The sequence below is a fragment of the Moschus berezovskii genome, chromosome 13, assembly GCF_049115385.1.
Source record: "Moschus berezovskii isolate FMDL1 chromosome 13, NW_MosBer_1.0, whole genome shotgun sequence".
NCBI lineage: Eukaryota > Metazoa > Chordata > Mammalia > Artiodactyla > Moschidae > Moschus > Moschus berezovskii.
In genome coordinates, this window is record NC_142472.1 from 48209851 (window position 1) to 48216241 (window position 6391).

Genomic DNA, 6391 nt, shown 5'->3' on the forward strand with positions numbered 1-6391 from the left:
TTTAGCAGCAGAAGCAGCAGCATAGCTATATGGGTTAAAAATTCATTGCTTGCTTTATGCCTAATCAAGCAAGTTCAAAGTCAAAAGGTGTTCAGAATTCTTTCTTGTTTCAACAGCTCTACTTGGCCTATTTACAAAATTAACTTAGATCAAGGCACTTCTCTGCACAAGCCCTTCAATGTCACTCAGAGTAAATGACAAGAATTTACAATATTCTAGGAGTCTCCAAGTGGTCTGATTTCTACTGCTCACCTACTATTACTTTTTGAGTATAGCAGACAAACTCCAGTCTTATAGTTTAGCATTTTTTGTTTCCATAGTTAGAATGAGTTTTCTTTGGCTTGGTTCCACCACCATAGAAAAAGCAAGGGAATTCTAGAAAAACATCTAATTCTGCTTCATTGACTGTGTGGATCACAAGTTGAGGAAAATTCATAAAGGGATGGGAATACTAGACCACCATACCTGCCTCCTGAGAAACCTGTATGCAAGTCAAAAATCAACAGTTAGAACCAGACATGAGACAGCAGACTGGATCCAAATTGGGAAAGGAATATATCAAGGGTGTATATTATCACTCTGCTTATTTAACTTATATGCAGAGTACATCATGCAAAATGCCAGGCTAGATGAATCACAGGCTGGAATCAAGACTTCCAGGAGAAATATCAGTAGTCTTGGATATGCAGATGATACCATCCTTATGGCATTAAGCAAAGAGCTGCTTGATGAAAGTGAAAGGGCAGAGTCAAAAAGCTGGCTTAAAACTCAGTATTCAAAAAACTAAGATCATGCCATCACTTCATGGCAAGTAGATGAGAAAACAATGGAAACAGTGACAGGCTTTCTTTTCTTGGGCTCCAAAATCCCTGAAGTTGGTGACTGCAGCCATAAAATTAAAAGACACTTGCCTCTTGGAAGAAAAGCTGTATGACCAACCTAGACAGGATATTAAAAAGCAGAGACATTACTTGCTGACAAAGGTCCATAGTCAAAGCTATGATTTTTCCAGTAGTCATGTATGGATGTGAGAATTGGACCCTAAAGAAGGCTGAACACCAAAGAATTGATACTGAACTGTGGTGTTAGAGAAGACTCTTGAGAGTGGCTTGGACAGCAAGGAGTTCAAGTCAGTCAATCCTAAAGGAAATCAACCCTGAATATTCATTGGAAGGACTGATGTTGAAGCTGAAACTCCAATAATTTTTCCACCTCATGAGAAGAGCTTTCTCATTAGAAACGACCCTGATGCTGATAAAGATTGAAGGCAGGAGGAGAAGGGGACAACAAAGGATGAGATGACAGGATAGCATCACTGACTCAATGGACATGAGTTAGAGTAAACTCCGGGAAATAGTAAAGGACAGGACAGCCTAGTGTGCTATAGTCCATGGGGTCGCAAGGAGCTGGACATGACTAAGTGATTGAAAAACAACAAAATCATCTTCTTCAGGTCTCTACTAAGATGACATTTTCTCTTTGGCTTTGTGATCATTTAAGATAAAACTGCAAAAAACCATCCTCCATTCATAAGCACACAAACAGTTGGAATATCCTAGGCCCTTTACTCAGTTTTCTCTAAAGCACTCACCATCATGTGAAAATAAATGTTTTGTTTATTATCTGTCTTCTCCTGTGTGTATGTGTGTGTGTGTGTGTTTGTGTTAGTTGCTCAGTCATGTCCAACTCTTTGCAATCCCATGGACTGTAGTCTGCCAGGCTCCTCTGTCCATGGAAATCTCCAGGCAAGTATGGAGTGAATACTGGAGTGGGCTTCCATTTTCCTTCTCCTGTCTTCTCCTACCAGAATATAAATGATAAAATAGCAGAGGTTTTTGTGTCTCTTTCCTAGAACTGAACATCTAAAATATTATGTGTTTAACATTTATTTCTTGGTTGATTGGTTGTGCTGATGACAATGCAGTTCACTTGTTGACTAAACGAAGTGTGAATTTTAAGTCAATAAATAAATAAGAGGTTTTGCATTAATTTGCCAAGCATTATCTAGCCAATTGCTCTATGCTCTAGCTTGTTTGTTTTGGCAACTTTTACTGGTAAGAAAATATAGAAAGTAGCATTTGTATCTATTTTAATGAGCTATTTTGTCATAATATTTTATGAACTTACCAAAATACACAATGTACAGTTACCCTTAGAGATTAATAAATTCAATGATGGTAGAAGCAAACTATTTAAAAATTAATTTGAACAAAAAATCATAAGAATTAAAGAGTAATGAGAAGTCACAGCATTAAAATTCTAACCATTAATTCTAACAAATTTTAATAACATAAATCTAGTGAAATAAATGCTCAAATTTCTAAATTTTCTGCCAAATTTTCACTTTTAATAATTTTACACAATAATTTATTTTTTATCTTAGAATTTGGTTAAACACTATGTGTATTCCATTTGAAAATTATATACCAGTTGACATGTGTATTTGAAAATGAAACTGTGAAAGTGAAAGTCGGACTCTTTGCAACCCCGTGAAATTATTTGAAATGAGCATACACTGGTATATATAAATTAATGTGGGTATCTTTTCATTAAACATCTCATTTTAACAAGCAATGCTACAATAAACTATGAGGTTCCATTTAATCCAACTCAAGGGAAATATTTTCCACTGGGAAAATATTAAATTTGGATTAATATACTAACATTTGCCAGTCTTTATTTTAAAAAATTCATGCATAACCACATTCATTCATACATGTGTATACAAGGAAGGAGAAATCATTTTCTATCCATCTGAGATTCTTAGTCTTACTGACCTTTAATATGTGTATTTTGCACAAAGTTAATTCCCTAACTTGCACATTGACAGGTTTAAAATATATATATAGGGTTTTAAAAATACTTTAGAGAACCACTCTAGAGACCACACCTGTCTGACTGTATCGTGGCACTTGGATGATTAATTAGCCATACTGCAACTTAGGGCTTCACATCTTCTAGAGTTTGAGATATTCTGAGTAAAGTTGTCTGTGTAAATTATGGATATGTGGGTTTTGAATTCTTCTTTGTCACATAAATCCTCAATGTGCATCATGTCAATGCTTTTGACAAAATTTTCTGTCTCAAGTTTTGATAATTTCAAAAGACTTTTATTTATGCATTGTAGCTGAAAAATAACTAAACTATAATCATAAAACAGTAAATTAAAGTCATATCAAAGATACTGGAGCATATATTAAATTTATACTTTAATTTATACATTTTATAATTTTATTCAATCTATGATATAAATGTAGTTCAATATAAATCATTTTCAAACTGATATCAAAAAAGTGATATGAAATTTGGGGTATTTTTCGATGTAGTTCAGTTTGGAAGACAGAAGTTAAGTTTATTAGAGTACTGAAGCACAATTACACAAGGTCAGTTTACCAATGTTTATGAAGTTTTATGAACTGGGTATGAGACTTAGTAAGACATAGTGATTCTCATTTTTTTTCTATTTCTAAGACTTCTTTAAAGGTTATTGTGGATTAATATCTAATTTTATTTAATGTTAAAATGTTCATCACTGTTCTGACTTTTAATTAATTCAGGCTTACTGTTAAAATACATATGGAAAAAATTTAATTGTATTATCAATTACTGGAAAACATTTTTAGCCAGATATTAAATGTCTTCTATTATCTTTCCAAAGTATGGAAACTTTCATTTTTTTTACAACAGATTTTCATGGACAAAAACTGAATGTATATGTGGGAAATGAACTTTGGAGCTAGAATATATTTACAAAGTTCATTGCAGCACTGTTTACAATAACTAGGATGTGAAAGCAACCTAGATGTCCATTGGCAGACGGATGGATAAGAAAGCAGTGGTACAGCTCTCTGTCTAGCTGTGACCGGCTGAGGAGGCACGGCGGCTTAGGGACGGTACCCTTGCCAGGCTACTAGAGCACTAGGGTGTCAGTTGGTCCCGCCCAGAACACTTCAGTTCTGCCCTGGAAGGATATATTTAATAACTGATTGGTGTGTCCCTTGAATACAAGAAAATGGAAACTTAACAGCCAGAGGAAACCTTTCCCAACACCGAAACCAATGGCGAATCAAACGCCTTGCTGAAGATATGGAAGAGGAACAAGCTTTTAAAAGGTCTAGAAACACTGATGAGATGGTTGAATTGCTCATTCTGCTTCAGAGCAAGAATGCTGGGGCAGTGATTGGAAAAGGAGGCAAGAATATTAAGGCTCTCCGTACAGACTACAATGCCAGTGTTTCAGTCCCAGACAGCAGTGGCGCCGAGCGCATATTGAGTATCAGTGCTGATATTGAAACGATTGGAGAAATTCTGAAGAAAATCATCCCTACCTTGGAAGAGGGCCTGCAGTTGCCATCACCCACTGCAACCAGCCAGCTCCCGCTCGAATCTGATGCTGTGGAATGCTTAAATTACCAACACTATAAAGAAAGCGACTTTGACTGCAAGTTGAGACCGTTGATTCATCAGAGTCTGGCAGGAGGAATTATTGGAGTCAAAAGTGCTAAAATCAAAGAACTTCGAGAGAACACTCAGACGACAATCAAGCTTTTCCAGGAATGTTGTCCTCAATCTACTGACAGAGTCGTTCTTATCGGAGGAAAACTTGATAGGGTTGTAGAGTGCATAAAGATCATCCTTGATCTTATATCAGAGTCTCCCATCAAAGGACGTGCTCAGCCTTATGATCCCAATTTTTATGATGCAACCTATGATTACGGTGGTTTTACAATGATGTTTGATGACCGCCGTGGACGTCCTGTGGGATTTCCCATGCGGGGAAGAGGTGGTTTTGACAGAATGCCGCCTGGTCGGGGTGGGCGTCCCACGCCTCCCTCCAGAGGAGATTATGATTATATGAGCCCTCCTCGAGGACCTCCTCCTCCCCATCCCGGGCGAGGTGGCCGGGGTGGTAGCAGAGCTCAGAATCTTCCTCTTCCACCACCACCACCGCTTAGAGGAGGAGATCTAATGGCCTATGACAGAAGAGGAAGACCTGGAGACCGTTATGATGGCATGGTTGGTTTCAGTGCTGATGAAACCTGGGACTCTGCAATAGATACATGGAGCTCATCAGAGTGGCAAATGGCTTATGAACCTCAAGGTGGCTCTAGATATGATTATTCCTATGCAGGGGGTCGTGGCTCATATGGTGATCTTGGTGGACCTATTATTACTACACAAGTAACTATTCCCAAAGATTTGGCTGGATCTATTGTTGGCAAAAGTGGTCAGTGGATTAAACAAATCCGTCATGAGTCAGGAGCTTCGATCAAAGTTGATGAGCCTTTAGAAGGATCCAAAGATTGGATCATTACCATAACAGGAACACAGGACCAGATACAGAATGCACAGTATTTGTTGCAGAACAGTGTGAAGCAGTATACAGATGTTGAAAGATTCTAATGCAAGACATTTTTTCTTTTTTATAGTGTGAAGCAGTATTCTGGAAAGTTTTTCTAAGACTAGTGAAGAACTGAAGGAGTCCTGCATCTTTTTTTTTTTTTATCTGCTTCTGTTTAAAAAGCTAACATTCCTCTCCTTCATAGGTGTTCTGCATTTGAGGTGTAGTGAAATCTTTGCTGTTCACCAGATGTAATGTTTTAGTTCCTTACAAACAGGGTGGGGGTGGGGGAGGGTGTGCAAAAACTAACATTGAAATTTTGAAACAGCAGCAGAGTGAGTGAATTTTATTTTTTGTTCATTGTTGGTGGTTTAAAGGAGTCCCCCCATGTAATTATTTTGAACACTTTGCTTTGTGGTCACTGTAACATTTGGGATGGTGGGACAGGGAGGAAAAGTAACAGTAGTCCATATGTCCCTGGCTTTTATTCAGAGCAGTGGGCAGAATGTAATGCTCTTTTGTAAGAAAAGTTTTATGATTTTTAAAATAAATTTAGTGAACCTATTTTTGGTGGTCATTTTTTTTTAAGATGGTCATTTTTCAAATGGCTGAGTTCCCTCCAACCTACCCCCAAATGGAACACTAAGTTTAATTTTCAGTTCTCTGTTGGATATAAATAAATGGCATCTCTTCTTGGACTTAGGCAAAATATCTTGACAATACTCAGTTCTGGTGATTCTTAATGATTTGAAGTCCATTGCGTGGGAGGAAATTCCACCGCACATTCATGCTTATAATAAGCTGGGGCTTTTCATTTGTTTTTGCAAATGCTTGCCCCTACTTTGCAACTATTTTCTGTTCATAATTCTGAAGAACCAAGGTGGGGAGCAACACAACCAATGGAATAGTGGTATAAGTTTATACCAGAAGCTTAATGACAAGTTTTATCAATCAGAATAAAACTTGGTTATGGAAGTGACTGATGCTAAATAAATTCTGATTATTTTTTATTAGATAATTTCTCACATATAGACTTAAACTGTCAGCTTG

General features: G+C 37.2%; 1 pseudogene; it reads left to right on the forward strand.

The window, feature by feature from the left end:
• The first annotated feature begins 4012 nt into the window (after positions 1-4012).
• On the forward strand, positions 4013-5632 carry LOC129556621 (heterogeneous nuclear ribonucleoprotein K pseudogene; annotated as a pseudogene).
• The last annotated feature ends 759 nt before the right edge of the window (positions 5633-6391 follow it).